The sequence below is a fragment of the Vulpes lagopus genome, chromosome 1 (assembly GCF_018345385.1).
Source record: "Vulpes lagopus strain Blue_001 chromosome 1, ASM1834538v1, whole genome shotgun sequence".
NCBI lineage: Eukaryota > Metazoa > Chordata > Mammalia > Carnivora > Canidae > Vulpes > Vulpes lagopus.
In genome coordinates this window covers 179,508,119-179,527,421 of record NC_054824.1, presented here as the reverse complement: position 1 = coordinate 179,527,421, position 19,303 = coordinate 179,508,119, and positions in this window count along the sequence as shown.

The following is a 19,303-nucleotide window of genomic DNA, read 5'->3' as shown; positions in this document are numbered from 1 at the left end:
AAGTAGCTACCAGCTTCCAGTCTTTGCTCTGCTTCTGGAGCCCACAGAACAAGCCTGGTCCCCCAAACACGTTCAGATATCTCAGGATAACTTTTACCACCATAAGTTTTTAGGGCTAAACGAGGAGGCACAAAAAGGGAAATGAAAAAAGTGATGGGGGTGGGGGTGGGAAGGAAGAAGCCGGAGAGAAATATTCTTAAAATAGCTGATCAAAAGTTAACAACCCAAAGGAAAAGAGGAAGAGATTTCTGTATTACGTATTCATGAGAAAGGAGGCACTTGTGGCCGAATGAACAGCTGGGAGCGTCAGGACATGCGAGAGGAAGAGCCCATAGTCCACACATTAAGGAAATGTCAGAAAGAGCCGAGGGATTAAAGAGTTCCCAAGGCCAGCCACCAGGTTGTGCCAATGATCCAGGACAAACGGCTGAAACCTGGAACTGGCTCTCAATCCTATATATATCGGACATGCTTTTGCCCATTTTGAGGGAAGGAGTTCTTTTTCTTGTGGATTTCTTGGAGTCTTTACATATTCTGGGTACAAATCCACTCGGCAGTTATAGGTACTACTTGTGTCTTCTCCACTCGGCTTATCTTTTCTCTTTCAGTGATGTCTTTTGATGATCAGAAGTTTCTCATTTTAATGTCATCCACCTCATCAATCTTTCCCTTTATAGCTAGTGCTTTTGGTGTCTTCCTAAAAAATGTATGGCTACCTCACGGTTATGAAGATATTCTGTTATCTCGTAGACAGAGTTTTACTTTGTCTTAAGGTGCACACGTAGTGGGATGATCTCTTCGGAATTTATTCTTGTGCATGAAGTGAGGCAGTGGTCAAGATTCATTTCTTTCCTTGTGGATAGCCAACTGTCCCAGCATTGTTTATTAAAATGACTGTCCATTCCCTACTGCTCAGCAGTGGCTCCTCAGTCATCAGTCGGGTGTCCAGGTACGTACGGATCTGTTTCTGGGTGCCCCGTTCTATTTCTTGGGCCAGAAATACAGACAAATAGCTCTATTATTGTGTTACGGAGCAGTAATCTTAAATCGGGCGATTTTAATATGAGGATTTTCCAACAAGTTTAAGAAAATACAAATTGAAGAGTCAATTTTGCAAAGTGAGTTCAGTGTGGACAGGCATAGCCTAAGAAGCAGGCCCCAGTCTGGACCATTCAGAAGGAAAAGGAGGAACAAGAATAGACAAAGAAAGCTAAAGAAGAATAAAAGGATAGTGGTAAAAGTGAGTCCTGTTTTTTGTAGACGGTAACACAGTGATCAGAAGAACAGATTCATACTGTGTAAGACAGAACCTGCATCCAAATCCTGCTTACTACTTAGCTGTGTGACCTTGGGCAAGTTAATTCAGCCTTCTTGAGTCTCAGTTTCTTAATCGGCAAAATGGGGAAAATCTTCCTCAGATTGAATAGGTTAACTGCTATAAATCACTTAGCACAGAGCCTACCACTGTAAGGATTCAAAAAGATCTTGGGTGCTGTCTTCATCTTGGTTAGTGATACAATGGAGACCAAACTGTTGGAGCAATCTTGCCATTCAACGAACATTTAGTGAGTATGTACTACAAAGAGAGCACAGAGAGCAGTTAAAAACTCAGACTAAAAAATGAGACAGGTTTGAATCTAACTTCTAGTATAGCCTCTTTACTTGTTATGTAGACTTGAACAATTTATTTCTCTTCTATGTTTCTAGTTTCAGCTGCATCCACACCTACAGGCTTTCTTGGTAAGGCTGTTACAAGATAGAGAAGCATTTTGCACAATGCCCAACAAGTAAATACCCATCTGGAAAACCCTGAAAACTCCACCAAAAACTGATCAGAACGGATAAATGAATTCAGTAAAGTTACAGAATATAAAATTAATGCACAGAAATCTGTTTATTTCTAAACACCAATAATGAAGTAGCAGAAAGAGAAATCAAGAAAACAATCAAATTTACAATTGCACCAAATAGAATAAAATATCTTGGAATAAATTTAACCAAGGAGGTCAAAGAAGACCTATACTCTGAACACTGACTGACTGTTAAGGCTCTGATGAAAGAAACTGAAGACAACACAAACATATAGAAAGATATTCCATGCTCATGGACTAGAAGAACCAATATTGTTAAAATGTCCATACTACCCAAAACAATCTACAGATTCAATGCAATCCTTGATGCAAACCAGTTACATTTTTTCACACAACTAAAACAAATAATCCTGAAATTTCTATCGAACCACAAAAGACCTAGAAGAGTCCAAACAATCTTGAGAACAAAGCTGGAGATACCACAATCCCAGATTTCAAGCTATGCTACCCAAAACTCCAGTAATCAAAACTATAGCATGGTACCGGCACAAAAACAGAACACATAGATCAATGCAACAGAACAGAAGGCCTAGAAACAAACCCATGCATATATGATCAATTAATCTATGACAAAGGAGACAAAAAGACACAACAGGCAAAAGAATTTTTTCATCAATAAACGATGCTTGGAAAACTGGACAGCTATATGCAGAAGAATGAAATTGGACTATTATTCACCCCATACACAAAAATGAACTCAAAATGGATTAAAGACCCAAATGTTAGACTTGACATCATAAAATTCCTAAAAGAAAACATAAGCAGTCATCTTCTAGCCTCAGCACCATATTCAGGGATACGTCTCCTCAAGCAAGGGCAACAAAAGCAAAAGTAAACTACTGGGATTACACTAGAATCAAAAGCTTCTGCAACAGCAAAGGAAACCATCAACAAGATAAAAAGGCAACCTACTGAATGAGAGATGATACTGATATATCCAATGAGGAGCAAATATACAAAATATATAAAGAACTTCTACAGCTTTACACCCACCCCCCCCAAACAATCCAATTAAAAAATGGGCAGAGGATATGAATAAACATTTTTCCAAAGACATACAGATGGCCAACAGATACATGATATGATGCTCACTATCACTAACCATCAGGGAAATGTAAGTCAAAACCACAATGAGATATTATCTCATCCCAGTCTGAATGGCTGGTGTCAAAAAGACAAGAATTAACAAGTGTTGGCAAGGAGGTAGAAAAATGGGAACCCTTATTCACTTCTGGTGGGAATGTAAATTGGTGCAACCACTGTGGAAAACAGTACAGACGTTCCTCAAAAAATTAAAAATAGAAATGCCATATGATCCAGTAATTCCATTGCATATTTATCCAAAGGAAATGAAAAAAAAAAAACACTAATTCGAAAAGATACACGCACCCTTATGTTTACTGGAGCATTAGTTACAATAGTCAAGATATGTAAAGTGTCCATCAATAGCTGAATGGATAAAGGAGAAGTGGTACACACACACACACACACACACACACACACACACACACACAATGGAGTATCACTCAGCCATAAAAAAGAGTGAGCTCTTGCCATTTCTGACAACACAGATGGCCCTAGAGGGTATTAAGTGAAATACGTCAGAGAAAGACAAAATCATATGCTTTTGCTCACAAGTGAAATCTAAAAAAAAAAAAAATAAATAAATGAACAAACAAACAAAAAACCAGACTCAAATATGGAGGAAAAAAACCAACCATTACAGGGGAGGTGAGTGGAGGGGTAAGTGAAATGGATAAAGGGGATTAAGAGGTACAAACTGCCAGGTATAAAATAAGTAGTCCTGGAGATAAAAAGTACAGCGTAGGGAATATAGTCAATGATACTGTAATAACGTGGCGACAGACGCTGACTATACTTATTGTGTCGAGCACTGAGTGATGTATAGAATTGTCAAATCAATATGTTGTACACACCTGAAATTAGTCAAACATTGTATGGCAATTAGACTTCAATAACAGTTTTTAAGATTCAGGGGGAAAAAAAAATGCCAAAGTAAGTGCTCAACTGATGCCAGCTATCACGATGATGACAACAGTGATGACAGACAATGATAATTCTGGGCATGGTACCGTATCAGGCACTGCAAGAAAAGGCCTACTATCCCCTCGAAAGACCAACACTCCCTGGCCATTCTTGGTCTTCCATCCAAATACTAACCAAGCACAACCCGCCTGGCTTCGTAGTGAGAAGGTACGCTAGTAGATAAGACTGAGTATGTTCCCGTGGTAGATCCAAGGCAGAGGAAGGGCTTGAAGAAGAAAGGTTAGAGATGCCAAGTAAAAGCCAAACTGCTAGATCAGTGAAATACTCGATAAGAGCATGTCTAGCCCCGGGGTACTTTATGAAGAAACAGAAACAGAGAATCTGCAAATATTATATAATTAGACAACGTCTGAATCCGTTACTGGGTTGGAGGCAGGTGTCAGACATGGTACTCCTAGATTAGAAGTCTGATGGGGAGAGGATTCCTGAAGGAACACTGCTGCCAATCGCTTCAATCAATAAAAATGACCATGATGTGGTCGGCCTAGAGCCTGCATCTGTCAGTGTCCTAGAACCAGCACCCCAGAGCCACCGAGGAGTTGTGCCCGTCCAGCCCCCTGCCCAGGGGACCACGGCACTTCTACCCAGGTGGCCGAGCTAAAGTAAAACAAGGCCCAGCAGTGACAACAAACACTCCAAGGACACAATGCAGGACCACGTGCCAAGTGCAAATCCGAGACAAGGGCTGGGGACAGCCTGTGCTGGAGGGTAGGTCCTGGCAGGGGTGAGACACAGACGGCGACTGCTAGAGCTGGAGCCAGGCAGCAGACAGTCAGTGGCCTGGCAGGCGCTGGCCCTGAGAGCACGGGACTCCCACGGCTGCAGGGGGGGAGGAAGATGAGCGAAGGCCAAGTCAAGTCCCGAATTCACATCACAAGGGAAGGAGCCCCAGCACCAAAAGAGACTCCCTCATGGAATATGCCCAAGGAAAACAGAGGGACGGGCGTGTTTGTTTGCTGGGGGCAGGGGGAGAAGGGGGGACGATGGTCAGGCCTGGGATGGCAGCTAGACCACTGACCATTAAACGTAAGCTCCCACCCCAGAGCGCTCCCAGCTCAGCTTCGTGCAGAACCTAGGCCGACAATGGGGCCAGCTACTTTGACGATGCAGGGACGTGGAGCGAGCCACTCACCCCATGGGCCGAAGCCCTGCCCCCCACCCCCCAGCCCAGAAATCCCTAGACCTCGGGCTTCCAGGGCTGCCTCAAACACTGGGGGACAAAGTCGGCTTGGGACTCGGGGATGACCCAACGCGCCTCCTGGCCGGCTGCTCTGGAAATGCTGGCCCTATCGACGGATGGAAGGAACTTCCCCAGAGATGGCGTGTGGCCGGGCCACATGAGTGGGGCTGAAGGGAGCCCTATCTCATCCCCGCACGGCGGAACGTGGGCTCAATGCCACAGGCCAGATGTGACCAGGGAGGGGGTGGTGTCAGAGGTCTTGCCCAGGTGCCTCCAGCACAGGCTGGGACCCTCGGGTGTTACTGCTGCTCTTGGGGTTCCTTATCTTGACCCAGGAGGGAAGCTCCAGGCAGCAGGAGATGTCTCTCCGGTAGGCGGAACCTGCACAGTTGATGACTCATGGAGCTGTACTGACCTTTGTGGGAACACGCAAGCGTAGCACCATGTCACTGAAAAAATGAAGTTTCTTTCCTGCTCCAGAACAAACTATTGCTTTGCTTAGCTGAGTCAGATCTAGACAGCAGGAGTCACAAACCCCCAGTAGGACCAGGGGTTCCCCACACAACTCTGACTTGAGCTTTAATTTCCACAGTGCCTTTCTCCCCCACACAGGGGCATGCCCGTGCCCATACCCACAGCCTAAGAAGGAAGAGAAGAGACACCGGGGCCATCATGCACGCCAGCGTGCAAGTCTGGGCTTTCAGCGAAGTGCCAGCCTTGCCAAGGAGTTGGATGGAGCACGTACCAGGCCTCCGGGGCTGAGGCGGGTGGGAGAGGGGCTGGGAGCCGTTCTAAAACGTAATCGTTAATGCCCTATTTGGGGGCGATATCTGGGATGCATTTTCATAACCCTGCTTTCAATTTCAGGATCTTGTTTTCATAACATGAAACCTTACCAAAAGTAAGGTTCCAAAAATCTATGATGGTGGCAATGAACACATCCTCTGCTTACAGAGAGCTCGTGAGTGGGGACGGTTTGCTGACCAGAAGCTTTGGGGGTGAGAGACAGTCCTGTGATTGTCTTACTGACGGAGGAAGAGTGCTGGAGCAACATTCTTCTAGAGGGTTCTGCTTTCTGAGGCCCTCTGGGACCGCTGGGGGAAGCAGCAGTTACTCTCAGGTTAGGATCTGGCGCGGGCCCCTGACGCCAATGTTCTTCCCCCCAAAACAAAGCAGCATTTTTTAATGCCTTAAAAGACAAAAGATTACGTTAGGAAGTTTCCCCCAATACCATGTAATTTGGGGTGAGCGGAGCACCCCACCTCGCTGACACTCTCCCTTTGAAAACTACAAAAGCTCCGGGGACCAGGTGAGTACTGGAAAAGCAGGCACATTCCTACAAGAATGGACCATTTATTTACCCCAGAAAGTGTGCATGGGGCCTGCTGCGTGTGTCAGGGACAGTGCTAGGCACATTTTAAGGAACTCTACCGTGACCGGCAGGGCTTTCCCAGATCTGCAAAAGCAAAGCAGGGCATCAGGAAGACAACTGGCTCCTTAATCCCACCCTGGGCCCCCCAAATGAGGGGGCTTGAGTCTCGCCACCCTTCCAGGTCACAGCACGTTAAGCATCACTCCGCGCCCTCCTGGAGGGGCAGAGCTGGGCGGTGGGGGCAGACCAGCAGGCAGGTGCGCTGACGGTACCAGCAAGAAGCTTCTGGGCTGGGTGATATGAGATTGGGTGGTTCTAGTGCTTCTAAGAATCTGGAGTCACTAGAGGGCTAGAGGACACGGGACAAGAGCCCAACAGCCAATGGAACACCCCCGCCTTCCCCCCCCCCCCCCCCCCGTGGAGCCTGCCCACTGACCTCACGGTCAGGCCAAAGCACACCTGGTGAAGTCACCTTGAGAGTGGTAACCACCAATCCTGCCCCAAACCCAACAGAGTGACCCAGCCCCATGCAAATGGCCTGGGATGACCCTCCAGATAAAGCCTTTAGAGTCCTGGTGATGTAAGGTACCCTCGAGGTCACCTGGCCTCACCTTTCACCAATCACAAGATCGGCCTTGTGTCCAAGGCCAAAGTGGAGGACCCTGGCTGGGTGACTGTCTCTGCCTAAATTATCTCCCTTGTAAAGTGGGGCTAGTAAACTATTCACACCCCTTCCCAGTGTTCCTGTGAGGGGCAAAGGAGTCCCTACAAGTAAAGCACGTGGTAATACGGCCTGGTACCCGAGAGTTCACTGAGGGGTAGCTGTCATGTTTATTAGTAGTGTCCGTGCGTGGTGGCCACTCAGCTTACCTGTAAGCACTGTCAGCCACACTGAAAGAGCTCCCTACCTCACAGGGTCACCCACCTGCTCCCCAGTCACGTCTTTTAAGGCTCAAACCCTGGGCAAGTATTTCAAGTTCCATGCATCAACATCGGCCTCTCCGGCACTGTTACCCACTGGCCCCAGAGCCGCCCTCTGGAGCGCCACAGCGTACGCCTGACACCCACATCATGTGACATTCCTTTAAATACACAAAGCCATGCCCAGCAAACCCCCTCCACCGAGATTTTTCCCTCTCCGGGATCAATAGTGCCAGCTTTTAACCATCTTGACAGGCCAGCAGCTCTCTTCTGTACCAGCTCTAGGTTGACATTTTCCCCCCTAATTGGAATCAACAACTGGACAACACTCCAGAAACGGCCCTAGCAGGCCAAGGGACAGCAGACTGACCTCCAGCAGAGCCTGCTTCTTTCCTCCCTCTCTGGCTTAATCCCCCAGTGCCACTGCCCTGCTGCCCCACTCCCACCCTAATGCCAAGCACCCCTCTTAAAACCTCACTTTGGTGCCTTCCTTGGGCCTGTCTTCATCGTGATCTGAGGCATGGACGGGTAAACCTCTGCTGAATTGTTTCTATACGACATACACTAAGCCAGATGCTTTCACACGTAGTATGTCTGCTGATCTGCTCCACTTCCCTTAGCTGGGGATCCAGCCTTGTTCTCTGATCCTTAGCTTATCTGCCCCCCTTTCCTGGATGCTCCCTGGATGGATCCTTTCTTCCCAGCCAAGCTCCGGCAAGGAGAAGGTGCTCAGACACTGCTGGCGCTGGCCTAGAATGTGAGGCCCATGGTCTCTCCAAGACGAAGCAATCCATCTCCCTTGCTTCTCTATTCTTTCCCAGGCAGGCCCCACGTCGGCCACCGTGACGTTTCCCCTTCTCCAAACACCTACAACATGTATAACCCTTGTTATAACTGAGAGCCTGGTAACATGCTACCGTGTATCATCACGTGTGCTCATCCGGTGCCCCCACCTAGAGCGTGAACATTTCAAAGATGGGGCCCAGGCAAGCTTTGGAATCCTTTCATTCTTCCCGAAGCTAAATTCCCAGCGGCACTCAATCAATACTTGCTGACTGGCTGCTGGGGCTAGAGCAGGCCTCCCTGTCGACATGACCACCCCGAGCCCCTGACAAACACACTGGAAACGGGCTCCTTCGTCCAAGGTCCTTCCCTGCATGCCCTGATCCTCTGAGATTTCTGCTACTCTCACCTTCCCTTGATCCAGACCTGTCAAATGTGAGTGTACTCCTCTTCCTCAAGCAATTACCAAAGGGACGTCCAACTTGTGCTTCCACAAATATGGACGATCACCTTGCCCTCTGGCTGCACGGTACTAAGAATGTGCCAGGCTTAGAATGGTGAACCCCAACCCTGAACCCTGGGGTCCATTCCACGATTCTCCCTATGGCCCCATGCAAGGCTAAAAATGCAGGAGAAGAAATCTGCTGTCCTCACCCCACAGGTGGGAAGACCACTGTCAAACCCATCCTCATCTAGAGAACCCAAAGACCAGAGACTAACAGCTCCCCACGGCTATTAACTGGACTTTGGCTCAGCAAAGAGTAGAAGAGTATCCTCACCTGATCCAGTGGCAGATAAAGAGAAAGGAGCAAAGGGGTAACAGCCACAGCCCCCAGGAGGTAGGCGGAAAGCTGCAGCCGTGGCACCTCCAGACGCCCCCTGGGGTGGGCCGACATTCTTGCTGTTATTACAAACATGCACCAACCAAAAAGAAGAGGGGGCAAAGCCCTCCACCTTGTGGCCCAGCTCCAGATATTTCACAGGTACTGGTATGTTCCAGACAGAAGCCCAGGGTCCTCCGAGACACAGAAAGTGGTGGCTACTTGGGGAAGGCCCAACGTCCTTGGGAGGCTGTGCTGGGTCTAGCTAATTAATGAGCTCTTAGCAAGTTATCTCTGATTCCTCTAAATACTTGCAACGCTTAAGACAACGCCAGGCACACAGTGTTTGTTGATGCTGTTACTGAATCCAGGACAGGAGGAGAAAGAGAATCAAAATTAAATATAAGATATGGTTCATAACCAAAGGAGTTCCTAAAATAGCCTCCAGAGCTAACATGATTTGGGAGCAGTTATAAAACAGCCTAACTGCAAGGAAGCTTCTCGTGGACCTGGGCTGCGTCTCGTGGCCCTTTATATGCCACCACGATGGCACGTCTGTTTCCAGTAATCGTTCGCTGGCCGAATGGACAAATGAACACCAGAGTGGAAATACAGTACAACTTCTTTGGGGCCTACTTCTAAATATCCAAAATACCAACATGTACCTTTTATTTTAGGATCATAAAATGCCCAGATATTACTGACTGACCACCTCTTACCATGAGGCTATACTCAGAGTTGTTACGTATCACCTTTGTGCAAGGCCTCAATAAATGTGTCCCAGCGAGCCACTCCCAACGTTAACCTCCCTTCCCACCTCCTTCCCCAACTTGTGGCCCCCTGTCTCGTTTCTCTCACGCATAGAACCAAGTACCAAGTTTAAAAAAAACTCTTTGTGAGTAAACTTTGCTCTATAGCCAAGATGACGAAGCCAAGTTACACTGTGGAATGCATCCCTCCCCGCCTGCTGATTCGTAACCTGCTCAGACCCGAGCTGGAATCCGGCCAGCTGACCTCTAAGATCTGGCCTGCCCCCGCCGAGGGCCTACAGGACTGCAGGCAGAGGCTACCTCCCTCTCCCACAGCCTCAACCCCTATTGACCCCCAGATGAGGAACAGTAGCAGAGCCTCTATTTGGCTTAAAGCCCTTAACTGGAGTTTGGCTTCCTACCAACGATGCCTTGTGGCCTTGGCCCTCGGTGCCACAGATACGGATGTTCCCTTTGTCCCCCTCCTGAAAGAGCCCTCAACTAAGGCCAAGTCCCCAAACTGGGATGCCCCTCGCCTTTGAGGTACCCCAATGACATCCTCCTCCTCATGAACATGGACCTCAGTATCCATGAAGGACCTGTCCCAACATCAGGCCCGGTGCTCGGGCCATGGCAGGCCTCACAGCTCACTCGGTCTTCACAATGGCACTAGGAGGCCAAGACTGCTGGGGGCACTCTACAAGTTAGGAACTGAGGAGCAGGCTCAAGGATGTACAGCCAGTAACCAGACCTGCAGGCCCAGCCTCTTAACCGCTGCGCTAGACATGTTAGTGACATCCCTTCCTCTTAGGAAACTTCCTCTGAACGCCTACCCTTCGTTAATGAACTACTCCCTATTTTCACAATGGACAACCTCTGGTCTGAAGGTGGGACTAAGCACATTTCTTAAAAACAAACAAACAAACAAATCCAAAAATTAAAAAGGGCAGCCAAACATACCTACGTCTTCGTTGTAGACAAGTATTTCCAAAATAGGTGTTCACTACGATCTCATTTAAATGAGTTATGTAGGAATAGCTCCTTCCAGTTTACAAAGCAGTTTTATGACCAATTACCCTAACTGCATCCCCCCTGGAAGCCTTCGGAAGTATTTACACACTTACTTCCCTTTTACAGATGAGCGAATGAGGAAAGCAAGGGGAGTCAGCCTGGATGGCCCAGCCCGTGAGCAGCAGAGTAATAATAACGGACCCAGGAAGTCCAGACGCACAGACAACACGTCCTAACGCACGGGAGGCCGCAGAGCATCGGGGCTGACGGTGGGGGCCTGGGAGTCAGGGAGACTCCCAATCCCCGCCCGTGTGACCCGGGGCCAGTTTAACTAACCCGTTTCTTCATCCACAAGAGTGCTAAGAACAGCTGTGACACACGATTACCGTGAGGATTAAATGAGATAATATACGCGAAGTATTTAGCACACGGATCAACGCACAGTAAACACTCATTAAGTGGCAGTTATTTTTATTACTCCCCGCTGCCCAGGCGGGGACTACGGTGGACCCCGCACTCTGCCTGCCTGAGGAGCGGATTCCAGGCGCCAGGCTCCCTACGCGGCAGGTGCTTGACACAGGCTGGCGAGGAGCAGCTTCCTTATTCGGATCCAGCCGCCGCCCCGCACAAACAGCTGTGGCCAAGACTCGCAGGCCGCAGGCAGCCAGGGTGAGCTCGGTGTCACGGCTGCACGGGTGCAGGGCGGCCCGGGAGGCCGGGCCCAGGGCCCACCGGCCATGGCGAGGCTGGGGAACAGCTCCCGGCCCCCCGGGGAGCCCTGGGGGAGCCCCCGGGGAGCCCCCCCCCCCCCCCCCCCCCCCGAGGCCGGGCGGCGGGCGGCAGGCGGGGCCGCGAACAAGATGGCGCGGGCCGCGGGCCTGGGCCAGCCCGAGCACACCCGCGCCTTCTTCTCCACATTCGGCCTCACGCCTCCCTCCCCCGGGGCTCCGGGGCTCCGCTCCCAGGGCTTGGGAACATGCCTGTCCTTGGTGAGAAGAGCAAATAGAAGCTCGTGGCCTACTTCCAGCAACCTCGCTGTTTCTCACTTTAAGATTAAAATAATAAACACACAGACAGAGAGAGGCTGGAAAGCGCCGGGCGGGGGGCGGGGGGAGAGTGAAGTGGCATCGGAGCTGCGGCACAAGGACTCACGCAGCACAGGGCTGCGGTAACCTGGCAACCTGCACAAGGTGTGTCAGAGTGAGTGGGACGCACGCAGTCAAGTACCAGGGCTGGGAACAGTCAGGGCCGGACGGGGTGGGGGGAAGGTCACGACGGGCTGGCCTGGTTCCTCGTGGCGCTGAGGAGGGAGGGGGGGGAGCAGATAGCACACGGCCTGCCCACACAGCTCGTGACTCCCAGCTGTGTCCCCAACGCCTCCTAACTGGTGGCCCCGCTAGCACCAGGCTCTCTCTTCTACCGTCCGGGCTCTAGAGTCCTCTAGCAGGATCTCCCCTGAAATCCGGGCCCACCATGCCCTCCTCCTGCTCCGAGGTCTTCTGGTTCCCCAGTGCCTGGCCTAGGCATCCTCCTACCCTTCAAGCCCCCCGCCCCCCAGCATCTGGCCTCAATCCACCCCCTCCGACATGAGTTGCCACATCCTCCCGGACAGTGTCCTCGGATCTGCCTACCCACCTCTCGGCCCAAATCCGAGGCCCCCACGCTCTCAACACACACTTGCCAAATGCCTACCGTGGACCAGGCCCGGGGCTAAGGCACCGAGACTACAGAACACCCAAGACCTACTGCCCACGCTCAGCTCGTGGTCCCAGGGCCACACAGGCCCACCAACACAACACAAACGTGGCAAGTAATCTAGGATTAACAGACACAGGGCACTCACCATGAGCCAGGCACTATTTTAAGCACTTTATAGTCTCATTTAATCCTTTCCCTAACCCTATGAGGTAAGTGCAATTATTACCAGTCCCATTTTATAGATGAGGGAACCGAAGCATAGCAGGTAAAACTTACTCAAAAAAATCACCCTAAGTGAGGGACAAACTGCCACGGACGTGGGGCGTCTTTGGCGGAGAGGCAGGTGCCAGTTCTGAGGCCTGGCAAGGGCAGTCAGTGCTGACCACAGTCACGCACAGAGCCAGATACTCTGGTGGGCCAGAGTGGGTGGCCACTGCCCAGCACCCGCCTCGACTTCCCAAAGTGGGCGCTTCCCATTGGGAAAAGAAAGGCGTGGACGGGGCAGGTAAAACATCCTCCAAGGCTGCCCGCCCCCATTCTAGGAAGAAAGCAGAAAACACGAAGGGGACGTGCATACTGGCAGCCACCACTGTCACAGGGAGAGGTGGTCAGAGACCCAAACCCACAGCGGCTCCTCTTAGCATCTGCACTTAAGCCCAGGCCACTCTGCAGGCAAACCTAACCCCACCGTGCTGGGGGCTTGAGACCCCTGCATCCCCGCTCTGGCACAAGCTGGTGGTGGCGGAGAACCTCTGGGGTGAGTTGAATGGCCTCTTCCTCCTGTTGCTGCGTGGCTGTGAGCCTCTGTGTGGCCAGGGGACCGCAGGGCCCCCTCCAGCCAGGCTGCCCCTGCGCCAGGGTCAGGTGAGCCCTCAGCACCATACAGGGGGGCTGGGGCAGAGAAGCTGGCGCCACACGGGGGCACAGGCAGGACAGGGCTCTGGCACTGTGGCCCTCAGACGAGGGCCCCTTCACCTGGACGGTGCCCGTGGAGGCTGCGTCTGCACAGAGTGGGGGTGGAACCTCCTGGTCAGCACGGGAGTGAGGAGAGAGCCCTGCTGCTGCCCTTTCGGGCCAATCAGGGGGCCTCCCCTCATAGAGCTCCCCCCAGGGAGTCCCTGTGCCCCATACAGGCACCCGGGCAGCCTCCAGCCAGCGCAGCCTCACCCACAAAACGCTTCCACCTCTGACCAGCAGAAGGTACTCTTGCCTCCCCCTCTGCTCGTGGCCATTCTGGGGCCTCTTCCTGAAAGTGCCACGAGGACAGGGTCTTGTGTGCTTTGTCAGCTGCTGAATCCCGGAGGCCTAGAACCCTCCCCAGGACGTAGCAGGCACTCGAAAAATACGTGTGGAAGACGCGCATTATCCTGCCATCTTATTGATAAAACAACTAAGTATGTTTCCAAGGTTACAGCTGGTAGATGCGAGAACCAGGACTTCCCAGGCGCAACACGCCACACCATGCAGTCACGGGACGCTGGTCTTCACTGGGTCCCTGACGTGGGCAAGATGCTCGGGCGGACACAGAAGCTGATCCCCCCCCAATTAAGATTTTACCGAGGGGCCAATGACATACCAGGTGCTGGGGGGCACAGAGGCGCGGCCTTTCCTTACAGGCCACGCGTGTGCATACACGTACACATCTGCACATGCGCGTGTACGGACAAACCTGCAAACGTGCATGCGGACCTACACTATTTGGACGCACAGCATATGTAAACGTTACGTGTATTTACAAACACTTTACACACATAAATTCCTTTCAGCCGCCCCTGAGCAACACAGGGGAGCCCAGTAATTACAACAGTTAATAAACGCGTAGGAACCCGGGGAGAGCAAGATTCACCGGAGGCTAAGAGGTTCCACGAGGGAGGCAGAAGCGGAGGGGGAATCTGACAAATCCAGAAGTTCCAATAAAAATGGAAGGAACCCAAAGGCCAGGAATGATGCGTGCAAAAGCACAGAAGCAGCACCGTGCGGGCCCGGGGAATAATCTGGAGAGAGGTCTGGCCTGAGGTTTTCTTCCTCTTGTTTAATTCTTGAAAATGAAAAAAAAATTAAAAAAAAAAAAATAATTCTTGAAAATGTATCCCTCTGCTTTGAACTGTATCATGTTCTGTACCTATCAGTCACGCTTTATCTGAAGGAAACGTTCCACAGCAATAAAAAAAAAAAAATGCTGCTTTTCAAAACTGCTGCTCGCTAAAAAAATTTTAAAAATAAAAAAATTAAAATTAAAACATTAAAAAAATTTTTTAATTTTTAAAAAAATTTTAAGAATTAAAAAAAAGAAAAAGAAAACCGCTGCTCGCTAAAAAAAATAAATAAATAAAATAAAAAATTTAAAAATTTAAAAAAATAAAAAAAATTTAATTAAAAAATTAAAAAAAAAAAAGATAAAGAAAACCGCTGCTCGCACTCCGCATTGTCCTCCCGCAGATGGAGGACGGGGCCTTGCGGAGCTGCGGTCCCAGAGGCAGCGCGGGGCCAAGCTGGGGCGGGCCCACAGGTGGCCGGGTGGCGGGGGCTGAGCCATCTAGGACACTGTCCCATCCCACAGGGTGTGATGACGACGATGAGGGTGGTGGGGGGCTGGGGGGGAACAGAGAAGAGGCCGGCTGCTACGGAGACTGGCCACCAAGTGGCCCAGGCCTGGGCCCTTGACCTGTGAAACCAGAGTTCTCATGGTCCCTCGGAATAACACGTGGCTGTGACAAGGACAAACCAGACACATTCGGGGCCTCTGCACTGGGGTCTCCCTTCCTGGGGGGGAAGCTGCATGGCTCTTTCTGCTCAAAGTCAGGGGTTGTTTGTTGGTTTTTTTTTTTCCTGCTTGGCTTGTTTTGACATGAGGAAGAGGCTAATCCTCCTGGCAAGCCTGGGTAATACAACAAGGCAGCAGTCCCCTCCCCGAAGCGACAGGGGCAGCCGGCTCCAACAGGGAGAAACCGGATCTAGGAGTCTGACTGGTCAACAAGTGACCTCCCTGTTCTGGCCTCTGGTGGCTCCTACGCATCCCACTGGGGCCGTCTTCCCTGAAGAGTAACCGGCTCTGGAGGCTGACGTGTTCGATGTGCCCACCTGGCATTCGCTGGGCTGATCTCCGGAAAAAATACTATGCCTCGCTGTGACTCAGTTTCCTCATCTGTCAAACGACGATCCCCCAGAGTTACTGTAAGGGTGCAACAAGTTAATAAAGTAGAACACACTTAGAACAGCACCTGGAACACCGTAAACACTCGATAAATTTAGCTAGTGCTGTGGGGTGTTTGTGTCGTTGATGTGTAGGTAAGGCTCCCGGAAACCTGGTTCTCGAAGGGGCTGAGCCAGACTAGGCTGGAGGTGAGAGGAACCCGCTCTGGGCTGGCGTGCACGTCGGTGCCAGATAACACGAGCCCAAGCCCACAGGATCCAAGGCCTCCTTTGGGGTCTTGGCTTCCTTGCCAGCATCTCAGAGAGAGCTGGGGGCAGGTAGGGCGACGCTGCGCGCTCCTCGGCTGTGCCTGGAAAACCCTGGTCCTCGGGAGGGGGTAGGTAGGGGCCCTGGCGTCTCCAGCCTCACATCCTCCGCCCTGGTTCCTGCACTGGGGGGCAGCATCTGACTGGTTCCCTGTACAAAGGACTCACGTGCCACAGGCTTGAAGCCTTCATTTGCATCCTGTGGGAATGCTCCAGGCCTTTTCCTTGAGATAAATAGCTTCTAGGTAGCCGGATTTAGGAGGGGGTTATCTGGATATTATCTTTAAAAGCCATTTCTGAATATTTCCTTAAGATCTCGGGCCAACCCTGTGGGTGTACAGAAGAATGTACCAAACTGCTTTTTCCAAAGGGGTATGTAGGAGAGCACAGACTTCTGCGTGGCCCCAGGGTAGCGCGTGGGCAGCTCGGCATTTGTGTACAGGCTTCCCGGAGTGTGAGATGGTGGCAGATGTGCCATCCGCATTCTCGGTCTTCAGTCCAACTACTCCCCCGGGGTTCTGCGGGAAGGAAAGTCTGGAAGACTCAGGTGAAGTCTAGGAGCGGCCCAGGCTCACCTCCTCCTCTGTAGGTCGCAGCCTTTTTGTCTTTATATCCCAGCAGCTGGCACCCGGCGGGGGCGCAGTGACCACCAGGTGACACGGAGCGGAGGCTCCGATCCTCCACCACGCGCCTCCGACCCGGCCACGCTCACATCCGGGCCAGCCGTGGCCATCGGACGCCACCAAATCTTCACAACCCCTGGTGTCCAGGACAGAATATTTTTTTCTACTATACTTACAGGGCAGCGGGGCTGTCCTGGGGATTCTCTGGTGTCTGGTAACTGTAAATAAGCCTCCGGCCTCACTCTAGACGTAGAATTACTCAAGCTTTCCAGCTGCCATCATCTTGAAAACGGAGGAAATATCAGAAGAGCCGACCCTGTGTCCCACGTTCCCCAGCAAGCCCTCTGCCTCACCGATCTGCTCTCCTTACCATCCCCATGCACACCCCCATTCTCCACCCCCCCAGCTCTTTCCCTCACCGCTTCCTCCTCTCGGGGCGCCCCTCTCTCTCCTCCTCACAGCACAGAGCCCAACCATACTCCAAGGCCACAAGCAAGTTGGAGACTTCCTGAAGGCTGAGGCTGATCCGAGCCTCCTGCCTTTCTCTGCTGCTGCCTCACACCTGTTGCTAGCGCTGGTGTCTCAGCATTCAACAGCTCTGGCTGTTGCAGGCGAGTTTCCCCCGATGGCACATTCGGGCCTGTACCACCCACTACCACTCCACAGGGCTTTCTTTCCGAAATGATGTCAGACGGAGCCGAGTTCAGGGCTGGCTTCATCGATGCTGGTTGCCAATTCCAGCACCGTTCCTCAGACCCCATCCTCTTGACCTGGATGTTCTTCAGCACCCTTCTTGAAACCGCCATCCTAAGTACATGACACAACCTGAGACCACCGTTCCTGCATCTTTCCTGACTCAGCTCCACCTGTCCCGAGCCCAGGCCTCTGCTCCCATGACTCGGCCCCCAGGCCCCACGTGTATTCTTCACACTACTGGCTTCCGCGCTCCCCGCCCCGTTTAGACCTGACTTGCTACACATGCCTGCTGGACCATCCACCTCAGTATCCCACTGTTCCCTCATGTTCAACAGGACTAAAATTCATCCGACAGTTCCTTGTGGAGCGCCTACAAAGCCAGGACCCAGTCTGGTCATTGATCAGAAAACCATAAAAAGGTCTGTGCATCGATGAACGCACGGATACTTGAAATGGGGTATATCCGGACCACGCAACGTCATTCAGCTCCTAAAGGGAAGGGAATTCTGCTCATGTGCGACAACATGGAGAGACCTGAAGATATTATGTCAAGTGAAATAAGCCGGTCACGAAAAGGACAAGACTGTGGGATTCCACTTACACAAGTCCTGAGCAGAGTTGGACTCCCGGAGACGGAAAGAAGAACGGTGGCTGCCGGGGGCCAGCGGGAGGGGGAGTGGGGAGCCTTGGCTAATGGGCAGAGAGTCTCAGCTTCGCAGGATGAAAGCAGCTCCGTGGGCGGACAGAGGTGGTGGCTGCACAGCAGTGTGAATGCACTTAGTGCCCCTGAGCCGAACACTCAAATATGGAGAAGACCGTAAATCTCTGTGATGGGTGTTTGTCACAATGAAAAAAGTCCTTGCCCTCTTTGCACCCCTCTGTGTGGGACGCTTCAGTAAACATGAAAAAGACTCTGTCCTCACGGAACTTACATTCTGGAGTCAAGGTGGCAGTTGTCATGCCAGCAGCTTCCTTCCCCAAAGCCCGCCACTCGTGCTGCCCCTTGGGTTTGTCCGGGGTCACTCGACTCCTCCTTCCTCCATCACTCTCCCCATTATTCGTTCTTCTCTAAGGCTCTCGCCTTTCCTTTCTCCTTCCCAGTATCACCGTTTCTATCACCTCTTAATTTCCGAGGAAGACACAAGGAGGCAGAAACACTGCAGTGCCCACTGGTTCCGACGTAGGCTCTCCCACTGGCTCCCCATAACCTCACACTCTGAGGCTTCGATTTCCTCGCCTATGAAATAAAGGGTTTGACAACACATTCGGGAAGGCCACTGCTGGCTCCGGCACAGGAGAAGTCTCTGGATCACCCTGTGCTGAGGTCTGGTGTATTCCTCGCAGACACTCTGCAGCCTGAGAAGAAAGGCCTCATTCAGGAGGGGAACCCAGCCCAGAGGATGACTCCCTCCAAGCACTCCCTGGCTCTCTTTCCTGCCGGCCTGAACTTCTACTGCTTGCAACCTTGTGACTCTGGAGTACCTGACCTTGCGCCCGGCCAGCCCTGCACCGCTGCCGAGACCTCTTCTGACCTCACTGCCCGTAACTGGGACAGCCTCGCCTGCTGACACTGGACCCTGTTTCTGCTTCCACATGCTGGGCTGTCCTGTTGATGTACAACCAGGACACGGCTAGCCAGGATCTGGATTCTCCCTGGACCATCACTGCAGCCCCCCATGATGTTGCCTGCCTTGGCCCTGGGCCCTGCAGCGTCTTCTGAGTTCATCCCTTTGGCAAAGCAGAGTTTACAGTCTGTCTGTGATTCCATCACTCACTCCACCAATGCCCACTGTGATGTCTACACCGCAACAGGCACTGCTCTAGGCAAGCCACACAGCAGGATGGAACACTACTTCTCATACCAACACATCTGCTGCCAGGACAAACTTCTCCACTCAACGAAGACTTCGGCTCAACACTGTCGAATTATTTCACTCAACGAGTATTTACTGAGCACTTATTATGTGCCAGGCATGGTTCCAGACACTCTAGTAGAACATCGATTTTAGGAAGTGCAACTTTCTAGGTAGTACAATGGTTATCGAGCATGAG